This window comes from Mya arenaria, chromosome 7 (genome assembly GCF_026914265.1).
Source record: "Mya arenaria isolate MELC-2E11 chromosome 7, ASM2691426v1".
NCBI classification, from domain to species: Eukaryota; Metazoa; Mollusca; class Bivalvia; order Myida; family Myidae; genus Mya; species Mya arenaria.
In genome coordinates, this window is record NC_069128.1 from 49,438,739 (window position 1) to 49,452,114 (window position 13,376).

Here is a 13,376-nt window from a genome sequence, read left to right on the forward strand (position 1 = left end):
GCAGTATTTTTTAATATATGTAAAGTTAGTAATGAAGTTTTTTTAATATACAATATGACTTGAACAAAATACAAAAATCAAGTTCGTGCATCTTGGTTTATGTTGAATGATAGAATTTAATTAGAATGAACTGTTTTATTACGCAGTAATTACGACATTAAGCCGCTGAGAAAAAGTACATTGCTTTTTGCTCAATTTTTAATTGCATATCAATTGAAGCTTCGCAGCGCTTGATCTTAGGTAGTTATATTAAAAGCTGTCCGCGTTAAATCTACCTATTAACGGTTAGTACGCTTTGGGTTAAGGTTTTAATCTACAATAATTTGAGCGGGAATGTTTGGGCTGCTTATTTAACTCTTCATATGACCGCTAAGCTAGAATAGCTCCTTTTCGTGACTCAATCCTTTAGGCTTTAAATGCAAGCCCAGTGATATATTTTAAACACATTCACCGCCTGTGCCTCGAAAAATATTTTCGGATATGGGTTTTGGTAAACGATGCTGAATTTGAAGGAAATGAAACTCCATATAACAAAAGGAGAATGATACAATTCAGCCAGTATTTCCAAATGGACAAACACTGGGTTATTTAACTCATGTACTGAAAGGACATTTTACTATTTTAGCTCGTTAATTTGATTGCAATGATACCTGATATGTTATTAACGTTACAGAATGTAAACATTACTAACCACCCGTGAAAGGGATCCCCGTCAAAACAAACATATGGCGCAGTAATTGTAAAGGAGCTATACATCAGTGACCCACATTCAGATTCAGTGTCATAAGGTGTACTATTCCTTACATGTATCGGGGTATTTAAATAACCTTTATTTTGAATGAGAAAATTTTCAGCACAAAATACGCGCATTGGAGTTAATATAATTATGAAAGCAACATTTTGAGAACCCATGAGGATTTAATTTTCAGCACAAAATACACGCATTTGAGTTAATATAATTATGAAAGCAAGATTTTGAGAACCCATGAGGAATTAATTTTCAGCTATGCTTTGCTAAATGACAGATGATAAAAAAACAAACGGATTTAAACGGATTTAAATAATATGCTAGTTTATTAATAGTGTTCCGACAACGGACTAAACGTCGAATGATATTTTACAAATGATGAGCAGTGAGCGTGTATAACGTTAGTTTAGAGAAGGAAGAGAAAATCCTATCCACCTGGTATAACTCACTATTTTGTTTGAACGAAAACAAATGTTTTCGCCTTTCAACATGTCTGTTTAAATGTCACAAAGCCAACAAAGAATAAACACATTCGTAGGATCTATAATTTGAAAACATCATTCTTTTAAAACAGCAAACTTATATTGGTAACGAAATGCTCTTGGTTCGTTGTTTTTTAGAAGTTATTTCAAAACAATGATCCGTCCCATATATGGACCATTTTTCGCCTTGTACACTGCGTCCTTGTGTAAATTCAAACCTTCACATACAATTTAAATCATATTTGAATATTCAAGAATTATTCGTAATTAAACGCAGTTCTTTCTCAGGTAAAAATGCAGGAAAATATATATCGATCAGTATTGGCGTTTCTTAATCTGAATAATCTTATCTATGACAAGTTCAATTTTAACAAATATTTTAATTCATTAAACGAATTTTGTAAAAATGGACTTTTCAAGCGTAAGTCGCAACATTTAAATGTTAACAGCAGTGGCTATTTATAACTCAAACTGGAGTTTTCTCCCTTTGATTGATAGACTTTAGATACACAGATATTGATTGTCACATATTTGGGCTCTTTTCGCTAGCTTGCGCAAAAGTATAGTTTTTTTTCTGTTTTCAAGCTGTTAAATGTCCACCAAAATGATCGATGAAGTGTTTCTTACGTAATTGGATTTCAAAAAAATGTCACTTAAATTGGCGAATGGCTCCTTTCTGATGGCCTAATACATGCACTCGTATCATACTGGTACTCTGTACCTTCGGTTATCTGAGGCACTTTCTTGTGGGATGTGATCCTGAGTTGTTGTCCGGCAGTTACCAGAATCGAAGGTAGATGGCTAGGTAAAGCATATAGACCGAAGTATTTGAAGTTTTTAAAATTACAGTAATTTATACATAATATCAGATGTAAAAATGTGTATAGTACGGGCTAAACGTTTGAAGGCTAATACATTAATATGGACTGCACACTTGTGATGTTCATATGAATAATGAGCTTCTAAAATAACTGTATGTTATACATAATTTTAGATATTAAATAATGTATGATAGGGGGTATATGTTTGATGAAATATATTCCACTATTTTCTGTAGTCATTTGATACACATTTATGATATTATGTGGTTATGTTCTAGTTATAATAAATACTCCAATGGCCAACAAAATATTCTGATTATCTGTAATATTAATTCTGTATCTGGAATTGGAACAAAAAATGAACGCTGTGTTCAGCAATTTGCACTGTTTGAGAGGTAATCATTTTAAGTAACTGAGTTTGTTAAACATGTTTAAAATGTTTGTTATTGACAGGCAGATATATATCGCGTAATACTTGAGACACGACACCGGAATACGACAAGCTGAGGATCAGTTAAACCTGTATCACTGCTCAAGTACAGAGAATCATCATCAGCTTCATGCATGATATTGGACACAGTAAGAACCGATGTTTATCAGATTAGGTTTGTAAGGCGACCATTTTGCACATTAAAACTCGCACATTAAGTTGCATGTTTTACTTTTGATAAGATTGACACTGCTGTTTGAAATTGCGTAGACATTGTTATTGAGCTGCTTGATATCTGCCAACAATAGCTTACTGTTGGGTGTCCTTCTCTTAATAATTAAATAATTGATAATATTACGCAAGTTTCCTTCTTTACTCAGTATGTATTATACGTCAGTGTTTTGTCTTTGAACTATTCAGCTAGCAACTCAGTAACGCATTTAAATAATATAACAAGACATGACGTTTGTATATAAACTTGGATAGATTTCAGACCTAGATATACGGCTGTACTAGTCATTTGAAAGTATTAAGTCAACAGCATTTTTACTGAAGTGTCAAGTGTCAAGATAAGTAAATGGACATTGGGATTGTTCTTTGCATTTTAAATCTTTGACGACAAATTGTATCGTGTATATTGCATTAAATATCATTTAAATAAAATACTCCCTTTTACATGCTCAGGATTTAAAACAAAATGCAATCCACCTTGTGTACCATTTTGTCTCCAGTTTTATCCCGAGTTAAGTGCTTTAAAGCTAGTATTCATTATTGGTATACTTAATAGTGCTAAGAGTGTATAGAACTATTAAGACTGTATGGAAATAATAATTAAATTTTCGAATCTGTGCATAGCAATGCTGAATGAAGACCATATATCTTACCTTGATGTCTACCTGTTGTTGCTATTAGCCACATCCGACCAGAAAATGTCTCATATGATCTCAAGCTCAGAGATTATTATTTTATGCATAATATTAAGTAAGGGGTAAAATCTGGATGTAAGAATTAATAAAATAATATATTACAATTTTTACCTGTAATAATTTGATGCAAATGACTTGTAAAGTCTGGATGATGTTTTGTTATTATACATACTCTTATGTCTGGTTTAAAATCGGTTAGCTTAATATCTGTAATATCATTATTGTATCCCCTTTATATAAAGCTGTTGTACCAGATATATGCACTATTTTTGAGAAAAGGATTTTTGATCGAATATAATGATTAATAACTAATAACCGATTTTATTGACAGTAAATTATGAAGGTATTTTAAAACACAGCATTGGAATACGATCAACTGAGGATCAGTGCAACCGTCATCACTGCTCATGTAGAACATCATCTTTAGCTTGAGGAAATGGTTACAGTAAGAAACGACAATTATCAGGGAGTGGGTTTGTAGTGTAGCCATTTTGCACATTTTATCTGCAAACTGTATTAGCACAACCACTTACCCATTTAGTACTTGCCGAAACATTTTATTTTTGCTCGATATGCTTTCTTCCCATCAATATAGTCTTCTTGTAGGGTGTCATGTCCTTAAAATATCCATAATTCTACGCCTGTTTCCACAGAATATACAATACTTCAACGTTCTATTTCACTAAGTTTATATAATTGTTTGGGAGATTAGTGTGTTTTTCGATTGCATTTGCAGTAACAACTTTCTATTTAAGAGAGAAACGACAGTCAACACTGAATTCCTGATCGGAAGGGCCCCAAGGGCGCTTTCTGGCAGCATGTGGTCCAGGGTTGTGAGGCTTGCATCTGAAGCAAAGGTAGATGTAGTTTGCATTTAAAACTGACTGTTATGATTGCAAAATAGTTCAATATTGAGGTAAAAGATGAACGACACTAAAAAAGAAGTCTTCACATCAGTTTTGCACATAAGTATTCATCCTGCAAGCTCCAGACCTGGTTTGAAGATATGAAATTGTATTTGCTTAGCAAAACAAATTCCGTTTTTAACAAATGAGTATTTATTTCAAGATCTAAAGAGCCGTTTAGTAGTTTGATATATGATTGGTTTATCACAAATGAAAAACATACTTGAATGATTATGACTACTGACTCAAATTACAGTGTCGGTGCCTTGCTTGCATAAAAATCTGAAGAAAAACAGAATATTGTATTCGGATGTTTGACAGTGATTTTCTGAATACTCGCTGACAGTTTTTACGGATTTGGTTAATAACTTATAAATGTCGGATGGAAGAATTGAAAAATAAATGTCTTTGTTGACTTGAGTAATTTTAATATTACTTCTCTCATTCAACAATCGAAAAGCTGAAACTTTGAGAAAATTTTAATATCATTACTATCAGTATTGTCTTGTTTTTATTTTTGCCTGTAGATTGAGAAGTTGACTTGCTACAGCTACTTTCACTTGTGTTGAGAGAATATTTTCTTAATAAACGGCATGTTAAATAACTGAATTTATAAAATATTGGCAGTTTTTCAATTGACATTCAGATGAGGCGGTATGCCGAATAAACTACCTCGGACTTTGACTAGCCTGGTTTCTGCTTTCGCTGTATCACAGTTGTCCCTCTTGGACTGGTGTTTAACTGATGATTTACATTTTGAGAAATGCAGGTAATGTTTGAGATTATATCTTACATTTAAAATAAAGTGTGTAGGATTGGCTTTTTAATGACGTTTTTGGCTTAGACATGACAAAGATCAGGCTTTGTATGAGAAAGGAGTATGGTTAAGTTAAAAACACCTGCTTTGTGCTACTGTTTTATCCTGATTCTTTTTGAACATATATTCCTTTTATAGGTTAAATATATGAAACATATATGATATCCCTGAATTGATCATTTGAACTAACCTGAATTTTCTCTTTTAAGAAAGACAGTTTCTGCTTGTAATATTTTACAAAACAAAAACGGTTTGATTTATCAGTTTCGGCCAATCCGTGACAAAGATTTAGCTTTGTGAGGGTAAGCTTTTTTGTTCAGTGGAAAACACTGGTTTGGAATGATTTGTTTTGTGTTACTGTTTTTTTTATTTTTTTTTACGACCGAGTTTCTTCTTACAGGTTAAAAATGCGGAACATGGGAATGGTGACCAAATGAATAAAGTAAGGTATAACACACGCTTGTTTTGTAAATGTATAAACTACTTGTCTATTTGACATAGGAAATTCTGACATATATTTCCTGGTGTCATATGTCATTCTAAAATCAATTGGAATACTTATTTACTAACAACACCAATACAATTAACGTTTCGTGAACATTATGTATATTATTTCAGGTGTAGCTGAATGATGTCAAGCTGTGATCTACGTAGCCATCTATCAGCATTGTTGGTAAATGCCAGACCATCCAGAACACCACACTTCCAGGAAGTGCTTCATGTGACCTCAGTGTTAGGGATTCAGTGTAAGTCGTCCACTTGTATTGGCATATCTGATAGATGATACTTGCATTAAAGATAAAATTGCCTGACACATTAAACTTTTACATAAAGCAGTCATGTACTCGTTGTTACACATAAAAGTTACTTATAAGAGTAAATTTATTGTACTTAGTAGTTTCAATCCTCAATTCAATATGTTGGCATTATGGTTTGTAAATTAACACTAAAATAGTCAGATCTTACCCCAAACTTCGAGGTATGCCAAACTCATTCAGAGCATCAAAACAATAAAGGCCCACATTTACTTGCCTTGCATGTTGATATTTTGTTTGCATTAAGAAGAAGACAACAGAACATTGCCCTCTGATCTAGTTTGGGTTTGGGTTTAAAAACGGGTAAATGCGGGCTGGATTATAATTGAATGTTCGACTTCTGGGCTTGTCACTGTTGTTTTAATTGTATAATTGATGTGTTGTTTCTCATCCTTAATAGATTCTCTAACCCTTAGTTCCTTTGTAGTTAACTTCGCTTAGAAGATTATTGAGGCTAAACAATTTATTGTGTATAAAACTTAATCGTAAGTGCATTTTTCTCTTTCAGAAAGTGGAATATTACTTTTCCACTAAATTCCTGATATGGAGGTCAGATGTGATTATTCCTAGCAGGATATGGCCTTTTTTGTCCGATGAATATCCAGAACCACAGGTAGATATCTAGATACATGTAATACATGTTGGTAACGACTTATATCAAAACACTTACTTGTTGAGCCATTATAGCCATATGTCATTTGTCTATTGGTTAATCATGGGGTTAAGGTGAACACAGTTGTTTAGAATTGTCTTTATTGCTGAAATGCCGTATTGTTTACGGAAAAGGTCATATTAAAGTATCAGGTAAGCAACCTCCTACTGAAGGAGAAGGAATTGACAGAACACAAACACACCTACTTTGCTTTTTTTTCATGACAACCTTTGACCTAGTGGCAATATTTCGTTTAATGAGTTTGTGAACACTTTCTTAAGTATGTGTCTTTATCGATAAAAGATTTCGCTATATTTGATTGCAGATTAATGCACGTTTTAATTGTAGCAGCATCTAATTAAAGACTATTCAAGTATATTTGGCTTATCAATGTTATGTTTATTTTTGTCTAGTCTTTATCAAATTTAATTTTATTGTTGTGTCGTCTTTATGTTAGACCGCAGATAACTTTTGGAGACGACCGTTTATCACATTGGAAACAATAATATTTGATTAAAATAGTAAAATATTATTAATGTTTTCACATAATTGTTGCTTTTTTGACAAACTGGTAGGTGATAAGCCGGAGACACAACACCAAAATGTTAACGACATTGGATTCATCAAAAAAAAATATCACAGTTGTCTCTCTTTGACCGCTGTAAAAGAATAGGGCAAACCTGCAGTTTTTGGGCAAGTAGGCACTAGTTGCAGTAAGGACTAAATACCTGCCAAACGGGGCAAGGGGATTGATTCGATGTAGTGTATCCCTCTTAACATTGTTTTAATCAAACTGAAATTGTCATAAAATTGCCAGTATTTCAAATTTAAGCTCGAAATTGATGAAAATACACCCAAAAGGCTTTATGTTATTGAACGAGCTAAATTATATGAACGGGCCATTAATGATCAACTGATCATTATTCATATTGATATATGTTTTCAATCTTCTTTCCTGACAGCTTTCAAAACAACATATATATGTTAAAATACCCCGTGAGGGTAGTGGGTGACCCTTGGAAAAAGCCCTTGATGAGATCAAATATGCTTTAATGGTCCTCTCAAAAGCATTTGACTACCTGCCCTATGATCTCATCTTAGACGAGCTTAATGAAAATAGTATTTAAGCCCCGGGAACTCTTATTTACAGTTCACCAGTTTATTTTTAAGTTCAATTAGGTTATGTACGTTTGTTTTTCATGTCAGAGAATAGCACATTGAGATTATGTTTCTTTTTATCATATACCCGACTTTATATAAAGTTTCTTGTATGATTGACTTGATTTCATACCTAATTGTTTTAGCTTATTGCACGTACCTATTAAGTTAAGTTTATATGAATTGAAATGATATGCTTGCGATTGTTTCTTAAGTACAGATGGTCTCTTTCAGGAAGGCTAATACGCCCCGATATTCAACACTGAATCACTGATCTGGAGGTCACATGAGAAATTCCTGTAATGATGTTGTTCTTGGTTGTCAGGTAAATATCATGGAGCTGTCCTTCTATTTTTAACATTATTCTATAAAAACGAAGGAACTTTAGCTAAATTGTGCAAAAGTTATGACGGTTGACAATTGACATTGATATATTCCCTAAAGAGGCATGACAAATTATTACTTAATTTGTAACATCTTTTCGCGGATATTATAAAGCTGTTACATTATTATTCAAGTCTTGTCCCAAGTTTATTACAAATGCAGATGAACAGAGTGTGTCATTACTTAATTGATTTACTGCGGTAAGCCAATTGGTTAAGCCTTGCATGTTCTTACTGAAACAATGGACCCATCTTTAATTGACATTCTATGAATATTAAGGTTAAATAAATCGCAACTTTGGCAATTTTGAAACCTTATCCATCGGATGGTGTAGAGTCCTGATATTTCACAAACAAGTAACCACAAGTAACCATAGGACTCTGAGACCGGATAGTTTACTGTGTCTTGCGAATGAATCATTAATGCAAATGTTCTCTTTTAGATATGTGAATATGTGCAAACTGCAATACTGATCTGGAGGTTACAAAAGACTTTAGCTGGAAGGATTTCATCCTATTGTGTCCAGCATTTATTATAATAACAGTAATTCATTTTGGTCATTGCTTCTAACAACTGCCTCTGTATTATGAAATATTTCAAAATTAAAATATTCTATACATGTGTTAAACACACATGTGAACGTAGATTATTGAACAATGTAAACAGAAATATTGAACATATTCTTGGATTTTCATGTATTATGAACGAGAATGACCAAACAGACCTAATGAATGGTAGCAAATTTGTCATGACAATATGTAAAACACTGTAAATCTTACCTGGCTTTCACTTAATATTACTGTTAATTAATCTGAATATGTATCTTGTTTGAATAAATTAGAAATATTTAGAACGCTTATAGCCTGGTTGAATGCCCTATATTTATACTTGAGTACATATGTACTCTGCATTACATGTATTTATATCTTTTCTCATACTGTATGTTTTGAGTGAACAATAAAACTGTATACAGTAATGACCACTTTCTTTCGTTCGGCAATATGCCAATTAGGTGTTTATTCTTGTGCCGATATATGTCAAAATGTGTCTTATTGGTTTTGTTCTTTGTTTTTGTTGCATTTATTTATGGAATTAGTATGGATGACAAGTAAACAAAGGTAAAATAATCTTTTTTAGCTGAATCCTCTTTTAGATTATAGAGTTTCTTCCCTTTATATAAAACACAGGTATTAATGAGCCTTTTGGAAATAAATCACAACAAAATCACATATTCAGATGCTGGAAAATGCCTTTTTGGTTGGAAAGCGTGTCTTTATTCACCTGGATATGTAACCAACTAACATGCACCTTATTGATTTCCTTAACTGATGGCTTATCTACTGTTCTATCTTCCCTTGCAATGTTTCTCAAGAAAGGGACACTGCTATGCATTCTATACAAGTAAATCATGTTTAATTTGAACTAAATTTAATCTAATTAATTATCATTTTAAAATAAAATAAAATAAACAAAATTAAACACAAATTAGGAACAAGATTGAACTAATGGAAAATATACAATTTCCGTTGTAATCACAGTTGAAAAACTGTGGGCGGTGAGCATATCACACTCAGACAAATAGTATTGGCAGTGGATACAACATTATGTTACATATTTAACAAATGGCAGCATTTAAACCTTATAAAGAGCGATAACGGCTAAACCCTAATATGACAGTTTCATTGCACACCACTCAATTACCAGGTTTTAAACTACGCACGCACAAGAAGCATACACGACAACAAACATTATACATGTATGTATCAATATGAATACATCATGAATCCATTTTAGCAAAGGTATTGATTCCAACTATCGTTAAGATTAATGATCTGTTTCAATGAATAAAATTATACGTTCTCTAAACTGTCTTCATGACACAATTTTAAGTGATTTTTAATAGTTATCATAGAATTATAATCTGCCTTTAACCAAAACTTCAGCTGAAAGAAAGGGACACTACTGTACAGGCCGAACTATGTTTAGTAAAGTCAGGGTTACGACCAAACACGGAATACTACTACATAAATGTGACCTTTGATGATAAGTTTGATACTAATAATAACTGATCAATTATCACTTTCTTTTCGTTTTGCCATTAGTCATTATGATGTTTAGTATTTTACCACTGTGCAATTTCAAGAAATATGTCTTATTGGTTGTTATCTTAGTCGATTTTGCATTTAGTTATAGGTACATGTGTGGATGTCAAGTAAACACATGTTAAGGAACTCTTCGATGCTAAATGCCGTTTTAAATTCAAGAGTTCCTTCTCTTGACATAAAATACAAGTTTGTTGCCTTGAAAAACGGCGTATTTTAAGATCAATGTTGGTTAAGTTGGTACACTATAAAAGTCTGTCTTATCAATGGTAATGATGGATTTTTTTTAACTAGCTTTGTTTGTGAAAGTCATATAGAATTGGCGACAAAATTGCAATACTTATGTGAACAACTACAGAAAACGCAACACCTAGGGTTATATACAGTGAACCGTTTATTGTTATACGCATGGTAACGCCATCGGACAATTTCTTAGGCAACATTAAATAATGTAATATTAACACATTAAACTCAGGGGCAATTCCCAAAGCAACGTCAAGGTTCATGTTGATGAAAATGGTTTGTGGCTAATCCCAATGCAACCCAAAGGTTATACGCAGCAAAATGTCTAAAAAAGCAACGGTTTTTACATGCTAACGGCTAGGACAATCACCAAGACACTTCTGAAGGATTTAAAGAGGACAGTGTCGAATGGAAGTTCGAAATGCAACACGCACGGTTATATACAGAACAACATAAGTTGCTTCACCTACGATAACACCCGGGGTAGTATACATGGAAACGATTGAGGCAACACAAGCATTGTTTTTGACAAGGTCGGTCCGAGGCGATTTCTAAACAAACACATCGTATGAGTAATGGCAACGTCCGGGGCAGCTCCTGAAGCAACTCCCAGGGCTACATACATCGGATTCTCCCAAGACACCTTTCACAATGCTAATGGTATTATTCAATTATATATACATGGCAACGATGGGGGCAATTCACAATGCTATGCCAAACGTTATATACATAACCATGTATGAAACAGAGTCCACGACAACTCCGAAAGCGATATACATGGCAATGTCCAGGGCTATATGCAACATTTTGCTAACAGTAACATTGCGTTTGCATGTAATGCCAAAACAAAAGTGTGCTCAAAAAGTTAAAACCCTCAAGATATATGTTTTGTTGACTTCCCAAAGGCGCACTTTATAGCACACGTGTATTCTCTCTGTCATGATTTAATACTGTTTATTTTGACTTGTCGCAAATTATTCCTATGAAAGCCATTCATATACATATCGTATTAGTTGATAAGCGTGTGAGACCATATTGTAGACAAAAGCATATTGAGCGTGTGAATGCCGGACACCTAAATTTGTTCAAAGAGTGATGTATGCGCTCGGTAGTTTTCGTCATCGCCAAACCGTATATTTTAGGTACGAGATACGAAATTAAGCTGTATAATTGTTCAGTTCTCTAACACTTGTAAAATAAGTAATGTAGTTTGTTTAATACAATAACCCTTTAACATGTTATATCTATATCGAGTTCGTTCATCTTCGTCAATGTATATTAAACGGACTTAATTTAAATGAACAGTTTTGTTATGCAGTTATTATGACATTAGGCTACTGCCAAGTATTGCATTGCTTTTTGAATAATTATGAATTGCATAAAAATTGAAGCTGCGCTGTGCTCGAGCTCAGGTAGTTACTTTAAAAGTGGTCCCTGTTAGAGCTGTAACGAGTTCGATTCGATTCCGATATCAAACATTTTGATTCGATTATTTTCGATACGATGCATTCATTTTTTACCGATTGCTGCTATTTAATATTAAGTTGTATATTAAAAGGTTGTTAAATCATTGCAACAATGAAAAACTTGGATAATGTTTTATCAAGAACAACTTTGTATTAACACAACACTATGTTTACAAAGTTAAATAACCAAAAAAGAACACACACTTAATACAGAAACTACCAGTTGATAACATTTAAATGACATCGTTTTGTTATTAATTTCACTAACGGGGACGCCATGTTACCAGGTTTGTAAGAATGAAACTCTTAAATATTGGATGGCAGATTAACTATTAACCAATTGCACGCCTCGTAACAAAGGTTGACATGTTTAGAATGCGGATAATTTTGTGGCATACATGCTTAATATGCGGATCGAATCAAAATTTGGGGTTTCTGTATTGAATCAGTGAGTTTAGAACCTGATGTTCGATACATCGAAGCGAATCGTTGCAACTCTAGTCCCTGTTAAATCTTCTTATTTACTATTTGAACGCTTTGGGTTAAACAATTAGATGTTGTAATCTACAAAGATATGAGCGGGGATGTTGGGGCTGCACGGCTCTTACTTATTTTACTCTTCATACGACCACTTGACTGAAATAGTTCCTTTTTTATTTTTCGATTGTATGTTGATTTACAGAAAGAGAATATGAAAGTATAATTATCATTTCTTAGTGCTTGAACATTACCGCAGTATAAGTACAGTGATAAATAAAAATAAACAAACACAAAGCCTCCGAAAATATTCCGAATATAGGTTTTGGTAAACTAAGCTGAAATTGATAAAAGTAAAGCCAAATAACATATCGTAAAGATGATATTTTAAATTTAAAATTCAACAAGTTTTTAGAGGTGTGTGTCAATAAGCGTACTCTTCACGTGAACAAACATTGGGGTATTTAACTCATGTACCTAAGGAATATTTTACTATTCAAGTTCACTATTATGATTGGCATGATACCTGATATGTTATTATCGTTACAGTATGTAAGCATTACTAACCATCCGTGATAGGGATCCCCGTCAAAACAAAAATGTGCCGCAGTAATTTTAAAGGAGCTATACATCAGTGACCCATATTCAGATAGAGTCGAGTGTCAAAGGGTGTACTATTCCTCACATGTATGGGAAAGGATATTTAAAAGAACTTTTTACTTTGAATGATATAATCTTCATCACAAAATACGCGCATTTGAGTTAATTTTAAAAGCATTATTATAAACCCAACATTTTGAAAACCCGTGAGGAATTTATTTTCAGATATGTTTTGCTAAATGTCAGATGAAAGAAAAAACAAACGGATTTAAAGAAGATGCTAGTTCATTAAAGTGTTCCGACAACTGACTAAACATCGACTGACATTGTACAAATAATAAAGAGTGAAC

The 13,376-nt window shown here is 33.1% G+C and overlaps 1 long non-coding RNA gene across 1 annotated transcript; it reads left to right on the forward strand.

Moving 5' to 3' along the window:
• Positions 1-1,922: 1,922 nt before the first annotated feature.
• On the forward strand, positions 1,923-8,928 carry LOC128241690 (uncharacterized). Its single transcript, XR_008262444.1, has 9 exons — positions 1,923-2,035; positions 2,505-2,630; positions 4,163-4,264; positions 4,959-5,081; positions 5,530-5,571; positions 5,748-5,875; positions 6,453-6,557; positions 7,989-8,079; positions 8,581-8,928. It is a non-coding gene; the product is annotated as an uncharacterized LOC128241690 (long non-coding RNA).
• Positions 8,929-13,376: the final 4,448 nt, after the last annotated feature.